Here is a 23,191-nt window from a genome sequence, read left to right as displayed (position 1 = left end):
GAAGCTTTGGACTAGGCTTCACTCAAACTTGAAATGGTGGGTCCCAAGATTGTGCAGTGTGGCGCTGAGCATTTTTAATTTCAAAAGCATCATTAAGGCCTACAAGCAAGAAAGTGTTTAAATTTTAGGTACTCTTTGATAGAGCCAACATGTTCAGTTAAGAAAGTAACTCAAACTCTTAGCTCTGCCATGATACGTATACCAACCAGTTTCATCTTCCTGGTTTGTGATATTAATACATTTGCTCACGTGAGCAACAGGCCTATAACTAATTTTATTACCCTCTCTTTAATATATACAATGTTATTTATTCTTCAGTATCATAACATTTTTGTATTATTTTGGATCAAGTCATGCGATGTATTGCAAATTGATGCTGAAGACTTTCAATAAGTTGACCTATTCCACACTCATACATATTCTTCAAACATGATACATCTCTATTGTTGTATAAAGAATAGCAAACACACAGGAATGCTGAAAGATTGCATTCAAAGAACATGGATCAAACTTAGGACTTTTTGCTTGTATGGAGGGTAAACATTATCATAGACTCATTGAAGTGAATAGTCTTTTTTCACTTTGTCATACATGTTCAAGTGGGCACAAAGGACTCTATTCAAAGAAAAGCAGAAGAGCTTTCCCTGGGCAACATTTATTCCTCAACCAACACCATCAGAACAGGTTTACTGGTCATTTCTCCAATTTTAGTTGTGGGTCTGAATTCTATACAATTTTGGCTGCCAGGCACTACAAAAAAATTCCTGAAGACATGAAAAATGCTATATTAATGCAAGCTCTCTCTTTCTTGCAAACATGCTGATTTTAGTCTAAGCTTGATCCAGCCAAAAATTATTTTGGCAGACTGGTTACCTGCTTATCAGGATTCAACTGTAACTGCAGCTGATTTGGAATGTTTTATTACAAATAAACAATGTGCAGGAAATTGTGCAGCGGAACTCACTTGCTAATAACTCAAATCCCTGATAAGCTAATCAAATCGTGTAGCAATCAAGTTTTTCATTTGATGGATATTGACTGTAGTTGTATGAAATGAAAGCAAGAGACATCTATATAGTGAAAATAATTAAGTTAGACATAATTGCTTCACCCATTCTCCAGGTATCATGTCCTGTTCAGTAAGTCTTCAAACTCTTTTTCAGCCTTTGCCAGGAACCGAATATTTTCCTGTGTGTTACTGTTAAAATTCCAGGAAGGGTGTGATTCATATTTTTTTTAACAATTTAGAAAAATAGCATGATTCATAGCTCGGTGTGTTTATAATGCAGGTCAACCTGAGGCAAAAAGAAATTACCCTCATTCAAAGTTATTAAAATTGTATCCATCTCAAAGTTATAAACTGAGCTATCTAAGAAGCTGCATCAGTGACATTTTTAGAATCCATCCTCACAAAGCTACCAATTTTGATCAGCTTTTATTTGTATACTTAGGCTGAAACTTTGTAATTTTTGGATGCCGTAATGTTAATACCTTGTATTCTCACAGAGTACGAATCCTCCTGTAGATGTTGTGCTTTCAAGTGTCAGATATTTTCTCTGCCTTCTGTTGTGAGCCAGCGGAAGTCCTCAAGTTGATGTAATGATAGGAGCAACTTGAGTCGTACAGTTTTCTACCTTAAAGGAAAACTTCATAATTTTACTGAAAACAGCTACTTCAGGTTATAACCATACAGTAAAAACAACTTGTAATCATGTAACCCCTTTAATGTGCAAAACATTCCAAGGAACCTTAAGGAGAAAGAATAAGCGGAACAGAACGCTGAGCCAGGGAAGAGAGTTTAGGAGGGTTGACTATGGAATATAATTGCTCTGATGTGTTTACTCCTATCAGAGAGTCAACTAGTGTTCAGTTAACAATATCCATGTACCTTTCATATCATTGAAGACTGTTGCAGAGGTGCACCTCGCTCATGGATCTGTCTGTACATCACTTGCAACTTTGCAAATTGTAAGTTAGTAAGTCATTATGTTTGTGGAAGGTAAATCACTGGTCTTTGTAATGCCTTTTTTCCATGTTTGATATTTTTCTCCATTGTTGTCAATAAGCCTGTTATTCCTCTTCAACATGGAATAAAAACAGTGTCCAAATGGTTAACCATACTAATTTGTACCAATATATATCCTATAGGATGTTACACCCCTTCCACGCACCTGCTATTTATGTGAAGGCTGCAACTTGGGTCTGGAATTTTCTTCTGGGGCCAGAGTGATCATCAAGCAGAAAAGGACATTGTAAATGAAGACCGATTAGAATAGAGATTGAGGAATAAGCAGAGTTGTTGGAGTTGGGATGTAAAACAAATCACTAATGTTTATGGTAAAGAGGTGTTGAAGGGCCGGAAAGACTGACATTGTTGAAGTGGCCATCAGCATCAGAGGAATCGAAGATGTTGGTGGCTAGAGGCTAGTTAAAAAGAGAATAATCATGAGAAACAGATGAGCTCTAGCTCTGAAAAAGGTTCACAGCCAGAACTTGAACCTTTCCTCTCCAATGCTGATCAATCTGCTGTGCACATATAGAATCATTCCTGCTACTGCACAACAGGCCATCGTGTTAATGTCAACTCTTTGAAAGAGCTGTTCAATTAGTTCCACTACTCTGTTTCTTCCCTGTAGCCTTGCAAATGTTCCCCCCTCTATATATCCAATTTCCTTTCGAAAGTTACTGCTGAATCTGCTTCCTCCACCATTTCAGGCAGTGCATTCCATGTCATAACAACTCGCTGTACTAAATAAAAAAATCTCCTCATTCCTCTCTAGTTCTTTTGCCAATTACCTTAAATCTGTGTTTTCTGGTTACACACACTTCTGGCACTCTCTGGGGCAGAATTTTTCGCTGAGCGGGTGGACATGCGCGCAACATTGGCTCTGATGACGTTAGGCCAGCATCCCTAAATCATCATGCACTCGTGCGATATTTTGGTCAGCTGACATACGCAGATAACGGAGCCACGCCCGCCATCAATTACGAGGCCCATTAAGGCCATTATAAAGGCAATTAACCTACATTTTACATTGCTTGTGTGATTTCACACTCGTCGCACAGGCAAAACAGGTAGACGGGCAGCCGACAATTTGCTAAACCTCATCCAAGGGCGGGATAAAAATGGTCAGCAGCATTGCCAGTGTGAGCAGTGAGGGGTTTTGGAGATAGTTTGTTGCTGGTTGCTTATTGGTACTTGGCAGCTTCATCTCTGTTTGGGGCTTCATTGTTAGCATTTCCAGGCTTCATTTCAGGGCTTATTGGTGTCTCCAAGGACCCCGGAGGACTCAGAACATGTGGACACCTCCAGGTGTCAGACAGCCTTCTGCTACTCTGGTAATGGGGATTGTGCTCTCCGCTGGTGGCACCTCCTCTGAGGAGGAAGACAGGGGCAGGAGGTCAGGTGTCCCAATGCAGCTTCCAGGGGAGGGACCTGTGGGAGGAGAGGTGCAGGTAAAGGGGCGCAGGGCCAGCAGGAAGTCCAAGGCAGAAGCGGCGACTATCCTGCTGCCAGGGTTTGCCGGTGGCAACCTCAATATGTCTGAGGTACAATGCTGAAGCGTTCTCTGCCTCTCAAGGGAGACCGTGACCTCCATTTGTCAGCTGATTGGGCCTGAAATCAGCTCTGACTGTGTGGGTGGACACCCCATGCCAGTGGCTCTGAAAGTCACAGCGGCTCTCAACTTCTATGCCCCTGGCACTCTCTAGAGGTCAGTAGGGGATCTGTGTGGAGTCTCCCAATCAGCTGCCCACAGTTGCGTTAAGCTGGTGACAGAAGCTCTGTTCAGGTGGGTACTGACCTTTATTCTTTACCGGGTGCCTTCGTCAACAGGAAGGGATTCCATTCCTTGAACATGCAGATAGCATGTGACCCTGGGATGCATATTCTGCAAGTCTGTGCAAGGTACCCTGGCAGCTCCCATGACATTTACATCCTGAGACACTTCCAGGTGCTGAGGCTCTTCAGTGCTCCAGCTGGGTTGGATGGATGGCTGCTGCGTGATAAGGGCTATTCCTTGAAAAGGTGGCTCACGACGCTTCTCCGCCACCCAAGAACAGAGGCAGAGCAGCATTGCAACAGGAGTCATGCCTCCACAAGGGAGGCAGTAGAGGGGACCATAGGTCTTCTGAAGATGCACTTCCGAAATTTGGACTGTTCAGGGGGTGAACTACAATACCCCCCTAGAGTGACCATCACTGATGGTGGTCACATGCTGCGCTCTCCATGATTTGGCACTGATAAGGGGGCACCCAGTGGAGGAAGAGGATTCTGATGCATCTGCACAGGCCACAGAAATTTGAATCCAATAGTGAGCCAGAAGAGGAGCACGGTGAGGAGAACACTGAGGGCGTGGAGGCAGACCTCAGGAACCTGCAGGGAGGCAGGGATGTCTGAAATGACCCTTTCATTTGCACCCAAAGTCCACTCAAAGCCCATGCAATAAAGTATCGAGCCACTCAAATCCAGCATTACATACTGATGTACCTTGCACCAGAAAGAAAAATGGTGAAGCATACTCAGGCCATCAGAACCAAAGCAAATTTAATGTTATTGTCACTTTGAATGCATAATAACATCACCATTACTGGTGTTGATGTCCACACCAGCAGGCATATAAACCGAAAATAAATGAACAGAATATCACCCATGAGCTGTCCCTCTTGTGCTCATGGTGCATTTAACTTACGTTTACAAGTACTATGTCTTGGTGCCCCCCCTCGCTGGCATCAGCATTGGACACAGCCTGCTGACTCTGCTGCCTTTTTGGCCTTGATGACCTTGGCAGTCAACCTCTGGCCAATAGAACCTATGCTGGCCCTGCCTGGGAGGGAGTGGGCAGTGCCATGGCTAGCATCTCCCCAGTCATCACAGTCTCATCGGATGCCACAGTCATTGGCGGAGGGGCAGGGGACCTGCTGCCATCATCCAAAGTGCCATGGGAGGAGCCTGTAAAGACGGCAAGCAGCTTGTGCACCAACGCGAGGTTGCTCTGGAGCTCCCTGTTCACCGTTGTTGGACGGGCACCTAGCTGGGATATTGGGTGTCTCATCCATCTCCCACAGTGACCTGAGGTCAGTGCCTTTGTGAGGGCTTGCAGGCCTGAGCGCAACCTCAGGAACCCCAGATTCTGTTCCTGGAGCTGCCTCTCCATGAGAGTCGCCACCGTCTCAATGGAGGAGGCAGTGCGCTCGGCCATGAGGGTCAACACAGTGCTGATGCTCCGCATGAACTCCTCCACAACAGAGGCCTTGGCATGCAGACCCTCATGGCTCTCTGTCAGATCCTCCCACACATCCCGCTGGACATCCAGCATCTGCTGCCTAATGGATGACTCCAGAAGCTCATCAACTGCCTTTGACCCAGCATTGCCCTGGTCCCCAGCAGTCTGCCTCTGCCTGCACCTCAAGTGAGTGTGAAATGGCCTCACCAATGTACACCAACATTCTGGCCACTGACCTAATGCCCACCGAGGTGATGGTTTCAGCATTGGTGCCTGGTTCAGAGAGCAGGTGTGACACAGGTACAAATGAAGCCCGGTGGTCCTCCCGCATCAGGGGTGGCCCTTTGGGGTCCAGAGATCAAGTGCACGCTGGCGAATCTAAGGAAGGACAAGGACATGTCATTAGTTAAAGTCATCACACTGTCACTGTGTGTGCCAGGCACCCTGGTGAGACAATGGAGATCTGTATCATGGTGCCACGTCTTTCAATAATCAATGGGGATTCCAGGTTTGAGGCTCCTATCAATTAAGAAACTCTTCTGGCACTGCACCCATGTGCGCTGCGCCACGTCATGGCTGCTAACCAGCGCTGTAATCTCCTCCCATGCCATCTTTGTGAAGTGCAGTGGCCACCTCCTCCCATCTTGGGGACAAGGGTGTCCCTCCTGGCAGCCACCTCCTCCAGAATGGTTGCACAATCTAAAACTCTCAGTTCTGTGCACTGCACTCTTACCATCGTCTGGTACCCCTGCCTCTCCACACCTGGTTGCACATGGTGCGTGCAGGCTCTCTAGCTCTAGAGCGTCCCGCTCGAATCTGGTAAACAGCAGCAGGTTGGGTGGGCCTCTGCCTGTATGTGACCTCTCTGACTGATTATGGCTTGTCTTTGCCTGAAAGGACAGAGAAGCATTGATTAGTCCACCCTCTACCTGCAGTGCCATTGCAGCCTGGCCAACCCCAGCTGAGGAAAACGTCGCAGGTCACATCCGAGTCGTGGCCCTTGAGCCATTAAGCACTGAGCCCAAGCAGCCAGGGCGCACCCCCTTGCCCAGCTCCAGCGTCATTGACATTTGGCACTCAGACTCTAACAACCCTGAGGTCCACAGGGGGACCGCCACACCTTAACACTTCTGCACACTGACCCTTGGCAACACGGTACTGACCCTTCCTGAGCGCAGTAGGTCATTGAACCTCTTCTAGCACTGCACCCATGTGCGCTGTGCCACGTCATGGCTGCTAACCAGCGCTGTAATCTCCTCCCATGCCATCTTTGTGAAGTGCAGTGGCCACCTCCTCCCATCTTGGGGACAAGGGTGTCCCTCCTGGCAGCCACCTCCTCCAAGAGGACCATGAGGCGCTCATCGAAAAGCAGGGGGCCAAGTGTCCACCTGACCTGCCCTCCCGTCTCTGTGTCCAGCCACACTCAACTCCATAACTTGAATGTTAAAAACGCAGAAGGGACGTTCTACTGTGGCAGCCTTCAAAGGGCTGCATGTGCCATTTTTAAACAGGCCGCTGGGTTACCATTGAACCCAGCGGCCCACAGGCATCCGCCCCGCCCCCTTCCCGACCATTGGAGAGCCGCGTTTCATGCTGGGCGGGCCTTAATTGGCCGATCGCGAGCGGCAGCCCATTTCCTGGCCAATCCCGAGCCTGCTGATCACACCCACCCACGAACCTGAAAATTCTGCCCCTGAATTTTTGTCTTCACCAGTGTCCAAATTTTCAAATTAACTCAAATGTTCATTCCCTAAAATAAAATCAAATGAACATCAAAAACCCCCAGAGCTGCGTTATACAGTAACAAAACAATCTGAACCTTGGGGGACTGAATAACAACGGACTTGGCATCTCTTTGCCAAATTAAGGGTAGGCTAAAAAGACTGACAGGATTGAAATTTGACTCTTTGCTGGAGTTGTCCACTTCATCATCATTCTGGCAAGACAGTCCAGGCGCATTTCCATTTCTGCTAATTGAGGATACCTTTCAGCCAAAGGACAGTGAATAAACATGTGAGACAATTAGAACCTTTTTCAGAATTGAAAGAAAGTTTAATCAAGAATCGTTTCAGTGCCAATTGTGATTTTTTTTTGCTGTAATTCGACTGGGATTTCACTTGAGCTTATTGCACTCAGGACCCTTAACAAACTATTGTAGCCTTCATCCCAGCCCTGTGTTGGAGTGAATTTTTGAGGTGAAATGTTAGTGTTTCAACCTATTGTGTTGTGCTACTTTCTAAGAAACAGAGATTTGTGTTACATACAACTAGTTTCTCTGAAATATCTGCACCAAGCATAGTGATGAATATACAATGAACACAGAGTCTGGACACGTGGAATAGGGTTATATTTCTCCACAGTGTGTTTTACTTCCAAGCACTAACCTCATTTTCTTTCCTGTTCCCCTCTTGAAGTTCACCTCCTCTTGCTTCACCAGCTTCACGCTATGAATTATTTCCACGATAAGGAGAGTGCCCTGCTCCAAGAGGTCAGAGCTACATGAGAATCACCTGAGCAAGTACACCCCTCCTATTTCTCTCTGCCACCTCTGTGATGGATCCCAGCTTGATGGATCTCAGCTTGGCATCATCCTGCCACATATTTCCAAGCCTTTGACAAGGCGGCTAGGATCAGAAACCTACCGAGTGAGGAATGGTGCCAATGCACTCTCATCCTACCACACTATGGTATGATGTGATATTACTCCAACGGTCTGAGTCATTTGTCTACCTACAATAATTCCTATATTTGTTTTTCAACTTCCTATTCCTCCAAAGTGGGCTGCTCGCCACATCAGCTCCACAGCCTCCTTCATGTCACAGGGACAGGTTGGTTTGAAATAAAAGCAAAAAATGCTGGAAAGACTCAGCAGTTATGGCAGCATCTGTGGCGAGAGAAACAGAGTTAACATTTTAAGTATGTGCAACTCTTCTTCAGCTCTGAATTAAGGTGACTTGAGCCTACAGCTATGGGCGGGACTTCCCTATGGGCTTCCGAACCCACCGTCAGGCTCAAATGGGAGTCAGAACCTGCACTGTGTAGGAAACAGTCGCTCATCTGTGATTTTCCAATTAATGCCCAGAGGGCAGGCTTGCTGCCCAATTAATGATGGTGAGCGGCTCTTGAAGCTGGAGGGCCCATAAGAAGCCTTCCAGCTTGGAAGTAGCAGCAGGGTGCCCATGGCAGGTGGGTGAATGGGAGAGACCCTCTCTCCAACATTTTCACGTTAAAAATAAAACATGGTCTTTGCAACCAATCCATGACTGTGTGGAGGGAGGGGGGAATGCAGGAGGCACATTGGGGGGATATCCCATTCACGAGGCAACTTGCAGTTGCTGCTTCACCCAGTCAGACAATGGCGGTTGGGGGTTGGGGGCATGGTGGTGGTGCTGGCCTCTAAGCTTGTGTAAAGCGTTAGTCCCCTATCTGCTGCTGGGAGGATGCCTCTAGACACCCAAACAGGCCCCTGCTGCCTGCAGAGACCAGTTAGCCATTCTTAACAGGCCTTAATAGGCCTTTTTGCAGCTTAATAGGCCCCCTCACCACTTGCACGGGTTATAGCCCTGCAGTGCTCACCCATACTCCCCCCCCACCCCCCACCCCACCCTCCTCCCCCTGATCCTGCTTCCGTGAAAATGGTCTGAGTACATGATGGAGCTGGGGAACAGGTATGCAGGCCAGTGCCGCAAAACATCGCACACAACCGCCTCAATTCCTAACTAGTGCTGGGACTAAAAATCAAGCCCCATATGTCTGGTTAGGAAGTATACAACTCAATGTTTCTTTTTGGCAAAGCGTGCTTAGTATGATGTGATGCTGATAAACCACAGACTAGAAGAGATTAGATTCCATTCATCAGGCATTGCTAAGTTTTTTTATATATGAGGAATTGAGCACTTCTGCAAACCACCAGAGGGCTGCTGGTTCTCTTGAAACTGTACCTTAGTAAAAGTCTGATTCGTTGGGAAAGCAGAGAAGATTAGAGGGGGCAATGATTTTGTATACTTTTCACCATGGGAGCACACCCTTCTCCCTATGTTAATCTGGATCTGGTGCATATTTTGAACCATATCCCCTCAAACAGATAAAAAGCAAATAGAGCCATTATTTTATGTGTAGCAATAGAGCTTCATTTATAGAACACGGTAAAACAGATGTCTTTATTTAACTTGTTAGCATTCGCTGGCAAATGGTTTGTGTAGTTAACAGCATTTCAATGTAACAATATGGGAATTTGGACAAATGTCTCAGTTCAAGGTTATAACTCCGAACTTCGGGGAATTCTCTTTTCAAACTTGTACTAACTGTCTAGGAATGCTTCAGGGGTAAGGAAGTTAATTGGTCAATTAGGTTTGTTAGGGACTTGTTTCCAAGGTGGTGAACCTTGTCTGACCTTTGTCACGCAGGAAACATTGCATTAATAAAATTGATCTGAGCCTCGTGTGGGTAAAAATTAGTGCATTTTCAGCAGAGTGCTGGTTATAAAATTGTATCTCCTTTGTATGCGACACTATGGGGTAAGAACATAAGAAGGTATTGACAGGAATAAGCCATTCAGCCCACGTAGAGGACACATTCAAACCACTTGTATTTCCCTTCAGCCTAGTCTCCAGAAGTGCAGTCACTGGTAATGGAATAAGCTGCTATTTTGGGCAGTGCATGTAGACATCGAATAAAACTTTCAAAAGGAATCGCTCTGTTTGTTTTTGTATGTTTCATTCCAAGTCTATATTCACTTCTCAAAGTGGCAGTCTGTTCCATTATGTAATAATTACTAAGTGTGAAGCAGTTGAAGTTTCATTTGGCTTGAGGTGACCTTAGCTTGTAATTATTTCTCAAAATCAAAATTTCTCTGTGTTCCATTGTGATCTTTCAAACTTGGATTGTATTTCTGCCCAGTCCTTTTTTTTTATCCCCCAAATGAGACAGATTGCTCTCACTTTGAGACAGATTACTCTCCCTTTTCTTTCACAGCTGAATAATTTAAGACCTAGGGTGGAATTTTCTTCTCCAGAGATTAAGTACAGTGGTGGGTGGGTAAGTTGGCGCGGCTCCCGCTGGTCGGCTGGGTGGGCTGCTGCTCCAGATCGACCGCTTTTCACTTCATTATGGATGCAAAAACGAGCAGCACTTTGTATCTCGTGGCGGGTCAGGCTGGTACTCCTCTGCCCAGTCATTACCTCATCAGCTCGCAGTTCCAGGCACCATATTAAAACAGCACGCATTCATTCTCTGCAGCCCAGGATTTGTTGTGGTGAGCGAGACAAGTGCTGTGCCCCAAAGTTCAGTGACAAGCTCCTGGAGAGACTTCTCCGGGCAGTGGAGGACCAGCGGGAGGTCCTTTACCCCCATGATGAGAGCTGGAAGTTCAACAAACTTACCACCAAGGCTTGGGAGGAGGTCTGCACCTGCAGACCTCAGAAGAGGACCACTCTCCAGTGTAGGAAGAGGATGAATGATCTCATCCACTCCACCAGGGTAAGTCACACACGACCAGCACAAGGGGCATCACCACTGTTTCTCTCACTTTTAAAATCTTCATCTCGTGTCACATCCTGCACAATTCACATCTTCAGCCCTTACAAAGGTCCATCAGCACACAAACAAGGCATGCATGCTTATAACCTGCTTTGCCATCCATCCTGCTCACAGTCCGTACATCTGCCTGTATGAAGGACAAGATCATGCACAATAAGAGGGAGAGATCCCAGACAGGATGGGGGTTGCTGGAGCTCAGGTCACTCACCCCCTTTGAAGAGCCAGTGAAGGTCCATCCAGTAGTCTTTGCCCACCTGCCAAAACTGCGAATGCTCTTTAATGTAGGTGACACTGAAGCCAATCACTAATTATCTCTTCTCTGTATTACAGCCACCAGCAAGAAAAGGAGGGGGCACACTGCCAGCCAGTCTATCTGCCCCAGCCCCAAGACCACCTCAGGACGAGGATCCTGAGGACTCACTAGATGACAAACCATTGCTGCGTTCACCTGCAGCCTCCAGCTGAGCAGAGACACACACCATGATGGGGCCTAGTTCTGGAGCAGGCTCAGGGTTACCAGTGGAGCCCTGGAATGAGCCACTGGCAAAAAAAATTTGAGTGTTGCATTCACCTTTAGAGTCTCCCAATTTGTGCGGCATCAGATCCTCCTGAAGAATTTGGCAGATATGAGACACCATATCATTTGACAAGCGAAGGCATGCATAGCATTGTCTCTCACTCATCTGCAAGAATGAGATGTTTTCAGTACACCCCGGGTTGTGCCAAGTGCCTCCATGGAATTGGTCTCTCCTCCTCAGCTTCTGGTTCTTCATGGGGCCCCGATGGCCCATGTTCCTCAGGGCAAGACTCTTCCCTTTGCCCTACGTAACAGTGGTGGGCCCTTCTTCTCCTCCTCAGTTGCATGAGAGCCATGGAAAAGGCAGCATTGCCTGCTGCCTCCATATGCACTCCTGCTTGCCTCTGCGGGAAAATTGAACAGAGACATGACTGAGCATAACCTTGCAACGATCATCTTCCAATGCCAAGCTCGGGAGTCTTTGTGAAGCCCTTTGGCTGCCCTCATCCCAGACATTCCATACCCATATCTCCCTTGCAGCTATAGCACAGTCTTAAGGATCACTGAAAGCTGAGTTTCCCCCTCGCCCACTGCATTCACCCCCTCTTTCCCCTGTCCTGCCAATGCCCCAGGCATTCACAAAGGGGGTTGGATCTGAATGAGCACTGGCAGGCACTATCAGTGACAGTCAGGGCACTGTCAGGCTGCCTCCTTTGGAGTAGGCTAGAGCCCAGCCTTGCACTAATGTAATGACTGTAACTGTGAGCCATGTAAAGCCTGAACTTCACAACTGCAATATGTAGGGCCTTTGGAACATTTTGCATATGTACTTTAGCCATGGTCCCTTTATAGTAGATCCTCCTGACATTTGCACCGTCCTATGAGAGGAACCAATGGTCATTCGTACCCAGTCAGCATTTGGCCCCAAGCTGTAATGGATTCTCACTAGAACACTCACTCACACCCTTCACTAGAATGCGCACTGTGAGTTAAGGTGCACAAATCTTTCAACTGGCATTTGAGTCTTCCTAATATGTCTCAGCTGAGCCTTGCTATCCACGTCCTGAAGTGGAAGATTTTAGGGTGCTCCTTCAATCAGCCCAAAAGTGCAGGAGTCGACTCCTCCCACAAGCCCTCAGACTCCTCTTCTGGCGATTTTTTTTCCAAGGTTGTTTTTCAACTGTGTCATTCCATCAACTATCAAAATGGTGATACTCTGTTTTTATTATGAGACCAGTTTCCAACACCCCAATGTCACCATGCAAGTCGCTCCTATTGTCCTGGAAGAGCATCATGTGCAGATTTTCCTTCCTCCGATCAATCTCCTGTCTCCCCGTTTAACCCTGGAGCCCATTGTTATTCTTGTGGATATCCTTTTCCTCTCTCATGAACCGTTTTCTTTGGATGTCACCATGCCCCATGTTGACCCCACCCTCCCCCATCTTGAGGCCTTATGCACAGTGACCTACTGAGACATCCCCCCCCCACCCCCCGCCATGTCACCATTTTACTTACCAGTTCCCCATTTACAGGCAGCAGCTGCCTCTCCTGACTGTGGCTGTGCCCTCTGTTGCCCAGTACCAAGCCGCTAACCCCCCAGGACCCAAATGTGTGAGGAACTGACCATGCCCTGTACACAATGCTGTGCATCACTGACACAGCACAGACAGGGCCTCTCCCTCCCTGGACTGGGACCAAGACATGCGTGTCAGACATAGCCATGTAGCATGGTGCGCACTGCCCCAGATCTCAGGCTTATCCCTCACCTTCTTTTAAAACTACCCCCCCCAGTTATGTGACTCTGTCCACAATGGAACTGTCATCTGTAAAAATAATTGGTGAGACTTTGGTATTGCTGCTGGAAGGAAATAGGTGCAGCACTGGTAATTTGTTTCATTAATTGTGCTAACCATATGCGCACATCATTCCCTCCTCAGAACAGTGGGTAGAATGACAATACTGCTTGGGTGAACCTCATTCATAAGATCATAAGAAAAAGGAGCAGGAGAAAGCCATTCTGCCCATTGAACCTTTCCTGCCATTCTGATCTGATTGTGGCCTTAACTTCACATTTCTGCCTGTTCCCTCTATCCCTGGACTCCTTTGTTAATCAAAAATCTGTTTAGCTCAATCTTGAAAATATTTAATGACCCAGTCTCCACTGCACAGGAGGGAAAAGAATCCCAAAAACTAACCGCCCTCTGAGAGAAGAAATGTCTACTCAACTCCAACTTAAATGGGAGACCCCTTATTTTTAAACTGTGCTCCCTAGTTCTAGATTCCCCCATGAGATGAAACATCCTCTCAGCATCTGTCAAACCCCTTCAGAATCTTATAAGATCAGCTCTCATTCTTCTAAACTTCAATGAGTATAGGTTGACCCTGCTCAACCTTTCCTCATAAGATACCCCTTTATCCCAGGAATTAACCTAGCGAACCTTCTCTGAACTGCTGCCAATGCAAGTATATTCCTCCTTAAGTAAAGAGACCAGAACTGTTCGCAGTACTCCAAATGCAGTCTCACCAATGCCCTCTGCAGCTGTAGCAAGACTTCCCGACTTTTATGCTCCACCCCCTTGCAATAAAGATCAACATTCCATTTGCCTTCCTAATTAATTGATATATCTGCATGCTAACTATTTGTGATTATGTACAAGAATACCCAGATTTCTTTGTACTGCAAGTGTTCTGCAATTTCTCTCCATTTAAATAATATTCTGCTTTTCTATTCTCCTTGGCAAAGTGGACATCCTTACATTTCCCGAATTACCTGGAAAAACTCAGCAGGTCTGGCAGCATCGGCGGAGAAGAAAAGAGTTGACGTTTCGAGTCCTCATGACCCTTCGACAGAACTCAGTTCTGTCGAAGGGTCATGAAGACTCGAAACGTCAACTCTTTTCTTCTCCGCCGATGCTGCCAGACCTGCTGAGTTTTTCCAGGTAATTCTGTTTTTGTTTTGGATTTCCAGCATCCACAGTTTTTTGTTTTTATCCTCACATTTCCCCACATTATACTACATCTGCCAAATTTTTGCCCATTTGCTTACCCAGGCTTTTTGTATCCTTCTCACAATATGCTCTCCTACCTATCTTTGTATTGTTAGCAAATTTGGCGAGAATAGAGTCATTAATATTCTATATGGTTAAGGCCCCAGTGCTAATCTAAATACACCATAACTACTGATTCCCCTTTATCCACCCTGCTTGTTACATCTTCAAAGAACTCTAATAAATTTGTCAAACACAGTTTCCCTTTCACAAAACCACATTGACTGTTCCCGATAGATTCCTCGACTCAAGCTCCAAAGACACATTGGAGGAAGAATCTGATGACACCCTATTTGCAGATCCATCACAGCGCTCACCCACACCCTTCACCAGCGCAGAGACACATACCTCAGTGGTACCTAGCTGTAGAGTAGCCTCAGGGTCACAATCTAGTGAGCACATTGCACTGTCTTATCCACAGCAGGCAGAGGCAGGGGCTTCCCAGGTTTCCAGCACTCAGAGAACTGCTGGAGGCCAGAAATCTGCTGCATTCTGTTAGGGGAAAATTAAAAATGCTGTAAGAGAACACTGTAAGAATTTACTGAAGAACATGTTACAGCCACGGATGTTAAACATATTGACAGCTGAGGGTAAACAGATAGACATTGCACACAAAGGAGCTTTGAGTTTGTGTGATGTACACAGTTTCAAGAGATGAGCTAATGTCCAGTCACAGGCAGAACTATTCAAGTGGTGCAACGATGCGGTGAAGCCTTGAGAGCTGGACTGGAGATAAAACATAACATAAAGTTAGTTTAGGTATACTCCCCTCTCAGATAGGGACAGGGCAGATGGTTTAGCTTAGATATGGGAGGACATACAAAGACAAGAGAGGTCTTTTGATGAAACACAAGCAGTCTTGAGTTGTGAGAAGCAAGGTCTTTGCATATGTGTTCTAATTTTGATTGGATAATATAATTATGTATACACCCTTTAGAATAATTGGTTAGCAAAATCACATGTTTATGTACTCAATAGGATAGTGTTAACATGGGATCTGTGTGTTAGTTACCGGTTGGATATGTTCAAATATACTCAAATGTATTGTGATAAGAAAAAGTACAAAAGTATTGAAATGTAGTCAATCAGGGAGCTGGGTCATCATTCTTAGGAATGATTGCGGCTCCCTTGCATATGCTTGAATAAAACCGGTAAAGGAAGCCTGGCTCTCTCTGGTCGCTATGTGGTCGGGGATTGTAGTTTCTCCTCTTCAACTGACCTATGTGGTAGTTGCAGGATGGGAGGAAATACCCTCTTCAATCCAATTCAGATGAGGAGCCTCTGGACTCAGTCATACCTCAGTTGTTGGAGCTGCAAGCTTGGGAACATCAGGAAGGAATGTCCGCTACACTCCTCAGATTGCAAGGCACAAAGGAGGAATCCATCCGCCTTAGGTGATAGCGACGGCATGCCAATGCACTGAGGTCGACACTGGTGGAATGGTGGCCACTATGGAAACCTTGCTCCAGGGCATCGGTCCTGCATTGCTGTGTGGGCTGAACTGAATCTCTGATGCCATAGTTGGCCTCCAACAACGTGACAGGGGTGCGGAGCAGCTCAGTCTCACTCCAGATTTCCCCTTCTCTTCAAGGGGTCAGTCAGGGACCCTCGGACACCCACAGGGAGGGGGATCCCAGGGCCATCCACCCAGGTGACTCCGGAAGTGTCCGGCCCATCCGAATTCCCTCTTCCTGTGACCCCAGCAGCTCCAGGTCCACAATCCGAGGAGGGTGCTACTGCCATGCAACAGGGCCCCGAAAGAAGGCTGGAGCTCTCCATGTGTTGACCCTCCAGAGGACGCCCTGCAAGGTCATCACAGACAGGGCATAGCAGTCAGCAGGCTGCCTGCTCCTCTGATGTAGATGTCAGATGAGCACCAAGACATAGTGACAGGGTTAGGAGGTTAAGAAGATGTCATTGCACAGCCTGGGCATGGGTGTTAATTACTTCTACATAACATTCACTATTGTAAATGAACTCCCAAGACTGTCTCCTTGCCCATGGTTCCTTGTTATGATGAGCAGTGTTCTTGTCACTCAGATATGAAACCTTGGTTCCTGCACAAGAGAAAGGCAGGTATCTCAGTCCAGGGCCTCTTTCCTGTGCAGTGTGTAACCTTCAGACCAAAGTGATGGTCCGGCCTCACATTCCCTGGACACATTAGTGATGCCTGCACCTCGATTATGCTTGTCATTGCTACCAGAATGTTGTGGGCAGGCATCACAGAGTTCCGTCATTCTCTCTGTGTGCTCTCAGCACCTTTGAGGTGGGGCTGGCCCCCCAATCATCAGCATCTGTGATCGGTGACGCTGTGCTCTTGAAGGGGACAGGTGCTGAAGGCTGACAAAGGATCAGGCGCATTTAAAGTTTCATGGCTGCATCTCCATGATATGACCCTGATCACAGAGCACAAGCAAGCTGCCCTTGGGCAGACAGCTGTCAGATATTCACAGAGGCAATGTGAAGTCTATGGAGTGTCCTCACTGCGCGTTGTCATCCTCCTGGAATCTAGTGACTATTTGGGCTTCTGCTGCGTCTCCATGATGTGAGCCTGAGCACTGAGAGTACGTGCGCTGCTATCAGCCACAGAGGAGTCAAACGCTCACAGATGCAAGGTGAGGATGTCAGGACTGTCCTCACTGCATTTTGCCATCATCCTCCACAAATCTTGCGGCTATGAGGGCCTCCCTGGCCAGTGCGATGGCCTCATCACCAGCATTCCATTCAACTTCCTTGTCATCAGAGGAGACATGCAGCTCTTCCATCTCCTCCTCAGCCTCCTCCTCCCATTGCAGTGCCAGATTCTGGAGCGTGCAGCAAGCGATGATGATGCACGACTCCCTCGGTGGACTGTATTGCAGTGCTCCACCGGACCTGAAGAAGCTCTGGAACCTCATTTTCAAAATGCCTATCATTTGCTGCACCAAAGTCTGTGTCGCGGCATGAACATCGTTATGCCGTCACTCTGCTGCAGTCTGAGGCTGCCGCATGGGTGTCATCAGCCACGTCCTTTGTAGGTAGCCCTTGTCCCCGAGGAGCCAACCCTGCAGCCTCTGTGGGCCCTGGAAGATGTCAGGGATCTGAGACCTCCTAAGGATGTAGGAGTGATGGATGCTCCCTGGGGATCATGCACAGACCTGTAGGATGCGTTTGTGGTGGTCGCATACCAGTTTAACATTCAGCGAGGGGGAACCCTTTCGGATGATGTAGTTGCCACGGAGATCTAAGTGCCATGTGAGAGCAGTCAATGGCACCCTGCACATGTGGTAAACCTGAGACCTGTGCAAGTCCCAGCACTCTTGCTTCCTGGCTTTCCTGATCCCGGACAAAATGCACAAAGTTCTATGCCCTTGCAAAAATGGTATCCATGATCTCCTGGATATACTTGTGCATGGAGGCTAGTGAGATCCCACACAGGTCACCTGCAGATCCTTGGAAGGAGTTATTGGTGCAAAAATTGAGCACCACGGTCACTTTCATGGCCACTGGCAGTGGATGCTCTCCATGTCCCAATAGCGCCAAATCCTGCAGCAGGTGGCACATGTGACCGGTCAGTTCCCTAGACATGCTCATCTTCAGCGACACTGGTTCTTAGTCACCTGCAAGAATGACAAATGCTATCTATAGATCCTGGGTCTAGCGAAACACCAACAAGCGATGGCTCGCTATGGATCTTCAGCTACATATGCAGGAGGCTCTGCCATCCCTTCACCTTGAAGGAGGTGCTCCTCCCATTGCCAAGCCAGGCGCCTCCGTCTGGTCTCTGTAAGTCATGAGGCATACCACTAAATCACCAAACTCCACGATCCTGATGTTCTCCTGCAGGATCAAAAAGAGAGACGCATGAGTTAGTATATGTGTCCTATAAACCTCCCTTGACTAAATCTAAAGGCCCCTTCATACATGAAGGAGCCTGTCGGCCACCACTTGGATGGCCAGTGTGTGGTGTGCTTATTGGCTGTCCGAAACCCCACCCACATCTGCCCCACTCCACTTGACCGATTGGCAGCAGATTCGACCACTGGACTGCATCCTGTGCTCTCAGCTCTGGCGCAGGCATTCTCCTAACCCGCACTTAATGGCTGCACAGTTAGCTTGAACCATGAGGGATACTGGTCCAAACCCTAATAAAGGTATTGCAAGGGGCTTTGAGCGCCTCCACCAGTGACTGCGCCATGGCCACCTCTCGCAAGGGGATTGTACATTTTGCCCTGTTGGCCAATTGCTCCACTACCCCCTAAAACATATATAAATTTGCAGTCTGCACCCAAGGGGTGAAAAGTTCTCGAGTATTTGGGGCACTTTCGTTCTTTTGCTTTGCTTAAGTGGGTAGAAAATCTTCAGAGGCCCGACCCCAATCATGCCAATGGAGCTGCTGCTGAACTGTCTCAGCTACAGAAGAATTTTCACTTTTGACAAGCTTTTCCAAGTCCGTGTCTGCTTCCCTCACCCTCCCCACCTCCCTCCCCCAACATATGCTTGTGTACTCCCTTCAGCCTGGGGCTGCCTTGTACCCCACCCCCACCATCGGCCTGTACCAGACTCAAGTCCTTGCCAAGGCAACGCACTGAAAGCCAGCCGGGTAAAAGCGACTTGCCAGTGCCTCCCATGAATGTGCGGTGCCTCTTCCTTGATATCCTACAGGCGATGCTCAAGAGCACTACACAAGGCTGTGTGCACTCACTTCAGAGTTCCCTCGAAGTTCAGATCGCCAAGTGCGCGTCTTTTAAAGGCAGTCGTGAAGCATACCGACATAGGTGGTAAATTTGACATGGAAGTTGATTCTGGCAAGCAGGACTTATAATTAGATGCAAATGTGTTAAAATGATGTTCCAGAACTGCGGCGGCATGAAACATAGCCCACCTTTGTCAGGTGGAGCAGATGTTCCCAACCTGGTTTCACGACGGCGTAAAACTGATTTTTGGCATTCTTGTCTTATTGTTGCACCCCTGCCCCACCCGCCATGATGCCTGATGCCAACGGGACCAGAAAATTCCAGCCTACATTTTGATCCTCTGAACCAAGATCATTTCTCACTATTGTATTGATCTCATCCTTTATTAACAGAGCTACCCCACCTCCTTATCCCTTCTTCCTGTCCTTCTGAAATGTCAAATATCGTTGAATGTTCAGGTCCCAACTATGGTCACCTTTTAACATGCCTCTGTAAAGGCTATCATATCATACTCATATATTACTATTTGTGATATCAGTTTATCTATCTTGTTACAAATGCTATGTACATTCAGATAAAAAATCTTTAATTCTGTCTTTTTACTATTTTCCCTACTCTGATCTTATTTGCTGGTGCAGTCTTATGTTTGTACACCCTGTCCCTCCCTGTCACACTCTGGTTATCATTATCCACATCACTACCTTGCACTATTGTCGTTTCCTTTCTCTTTAACTTTCCAAATCACCCCTCATGTGAATCCTCTCTCCCACTATTTAGTTTAAAGCCCTAGTTTTTTGATTCACTAGTTTATTAGTTCTAGCATCGTTCAGGTGAAGGCCATCTCAAAGATACAGCTCCTTCTTTACCCAGTACTGCTGCCAGAACCCAATGAGTCAAAACCCATTTCTCTCACTTCAATCTTTGAACCATGCATTTAACGCTCTGATCTTGTTTACTAATTTGTTCGTGGCTCAGATAGTAATCCAGAGATAATTAAATTTGTGCTTCTGCTTTTTAATTTAGTACCTACACCCTCATCAGAACCTCTTTTATAGTCCTATTTATGTTGTTCATACACATATGGCCTCCGACAACTGGTTCCTTCCTCTCCCACTCCAAGTTCCTTTCCAGCCCTGAGGAGTTGTCCTTAACCCTGGCACCGGTCAGGCAACACAGCCTCTGGAAATCACAAATCTCTGCTGAAGAGGTTGGTGTCTATTTCCCCTAACTATACCATCCCCTACTACAACTATATTCCCTTTTTCTGCCTTCACCTGAATGGCTCCCTGCACCATGGTGCTGTGGTCAGATTGCTCATCCTCCCTCCAGTCCCTGCTTCTGTCCACCCAAGCTTCAACAGCATCGAACTTGTTGGACAATTGCATTTTTGGTGCAATTGACTCTGCACTTGAAAGATGTAAAAGAGCACTGTATATATTTCTGGTCACCACATTAGAAGGAAGATGCAATTACACTGGAGAGGGTGCAGAGGATATTTAAGGGTATTATGACGCTGAAGATGATGTGTGCCAGGTGGATCAAATCCATAAAGAAAACTTGATCACGCAGTCACAATGATTTTGCAATTGTATTTTATTTCGAGGTACGAGCCTTGAATTCAGCAGTAATAAGTCCACCAAGACTTAGAATTTTTTTTACAAAACTAAAGTAAACATTTATTAACAAAAGAAAAGATTTCAAGCATACACATAGGTTTGCAAATTACTACTATAATAACTTAAAAAACCTCTAATTAATCTGGTTCCTAGTCACACCTCCAATAAGGCAACAGTAAAAACAAATATATTTAAACAGACCCAGGCAAAGCAACACAACACCGTTCACAGTTGAATTCAAAGTGAGTTTTCTCAGTTTCAGTTCCTGTAGACAGCAACTTGATGCATAGAGGCTGGAGGCTTTTCACACTTGTTAGCTTTGAGAATGCCTGCTCCTTCTGACACATAGCCTCATCTCCTTTGTATATGTTTCTCCCTTTTTAATGTAACCTCCATTGTTCTCATATGTCTTTGCAACTTTACTTTTCTCATAATATAAATCTTTCATAGTACTAATTTTTATCCATAGCCTTTGGGAAAAATAAACACACTGTTTGGCTTGGCTTCTTCTGGCTATGTGTAACATCTTACCATCTCTTTGAAATTCAAACTAAACTAATTTATCTTTAAATGCAAATTTTTCTTACACTTCACATTCTAAAGCTTCTGCCATATTTACATATTTAGCATTTCAATCATAGCTTCTTTGTTGATAACACAAAGCCCCCAGACTAGCTGTCTCTAATTCCATTAAATACCCCCCACAAACAGAAACCAATCCAAACCCCACTATTAACCTACCTTTACAATAAATCAGAATAATATTATGAAAATTATTATATTTTCATGAAAAGAGATGATTCCAAGACTGGACTATTTTAGCTATGAGGAAATATTGGATAGGCTAGGATTGTTTTCCTTGAAACAGAGGAAGTTGAGAAGTGGCTTAATGGAGGTGTACAAGACTGAGGTGCCTAGATAGAGTATATAGGGACAATCTACTTACATTAGCAGTGGGATCAAAAATCACGAACGTTGATTTAAATTATTTGGTAGAAAAATTAGAGGGGAGATGGGGGAATATTTTTTCACACAGTAGGTGGTAGGGGCTTGAAACTCACTGCCTGAAAGAATGGTACAGGCAGAAACTCTCACCACATTTAGAAAGTACTTGGATGTCTATTTGAAGAGCCGTGACCTGCAGAGCTATGGACCTAATGCTGGAAGATGTGATTAGGCTGTGTTGTCTAGCATGGACTCAATGGACTGAATGGCCTCCTTTGTGTTGTCAATTTTCAATGATTTCTGTGACTTACCCAGAACTATTGAATCTGGGAATGTCACCTTCCCAGCACCTCAAAAGGACTATGACACCAGGCCACTTACTGTGAGACTTTCAGACACCCCTTAGGATATTACAGCATTAACACTCCCTAGGTGCACTGGCTACCAAAATTGCTGCCTCTAACCTATTTATCCATCTGAGTCCTTAAACCATTGTTGTGACTGGTGAGGACACGTGTCACAACTTGTCCTTCCTTTCCCACCACTCAAGTGATTGTAACAGGATTTTTCTGAAATTGAAAGAATGAATGTATCAATTCAGTGTCTGTACTTAACCTTTTATGTGCTGATTGCAAAGAACTCAGTCTGATGGGCTTTGTGGAGTTTAAATACAAATTGTGCTAAAAACCCACCCAGCAAAATATATAAAGGCTAAAATATTGCCATCGACATGCGGGGGTGGGCCCGACAAGCCGGCGTGTAAAATGATGCGGGATGAAGTTGGGCCCGTGTCCCGATATTATCATGCGTCATTTCGATCTTTCGTTCGGCAGGTGTGCACCGGAGTTGGCTGTGCGCCTGCCAAACTGTCAACAGCCGACTAAGGCCATTAAAAAATTAACCATATTAACAATGCTGCCCCTCCAACCTTAAGGTTGGCGGGCAGGTGAAGAGCCCAAATGGCATTCGTGTCTTTCAGGAAACCTCATCCACGGGCGGGATGAGGTTTCCTGAATGTTTTAAAAAAATAATTGAATAAATTTTCAAAACTTCACAAACATGTCCCAGCTCATGTGACACTGTCAGATGATGGGACATGTTTAAATAAATTTTTACTTTATTTTTTAAAAAGCTTAATTGTCAACTTAATCTCCCTGAAGCAGCTCTGTGTCTCAGGGAGATTGCTGCGCTCTTTCGCGTGCATGCGCAAAAGAGCGCAGGCCCCCGACTCTCTGGCCTCCCTCTGCCCACACAAGTAGCGCTGAGTGCTACCGGCCGTGCTTGAGGCTGGGCAGGCCTAAATTGGCCCGCCTGCATAAAATGGCGGCACGTAGCCGATCGCAGGTGGCGACCAGCTTCGCACCCACCCATGCCCACTCCCAAACAGCCTGCCCGCCAACTGAAAAATTCACCCCAAAGATTCTTAAAAGAGCAGACCCACGTCCTCATCTTTGCAACATATACACACACACATGGAAAATTTATAAGTTATATGGTTATATGGTAGAGGAAGTTAACTCTTGGCCAAATTAAGATTCAATGATAAAAGGCAAAAAAAAAGGAGAATTCATTGTTTATGAGTCCTTCCCTGTTGTCCATAGCTGAGACAATTTCTTTAATGGGCATC

Source organism: Carcharodon carcharias, chromosome 20, assembly GCF_017639515.1.
Source record: "Carcharodon carcharias isolate sCarCar2 chromosome 20, sCarCar2.pri, whole genome shotgun sequence".
In the NCBI taxonomy this organism is placed as follows: Eukaryota; Metazoa; Chordata; class Chondrichthyes; order Lamniformes; family Lamnidae; genus Carcharodon; species Carcharodon carcharias.
This window is presented reverse-complemented; position numbering follows the sequence as displayed.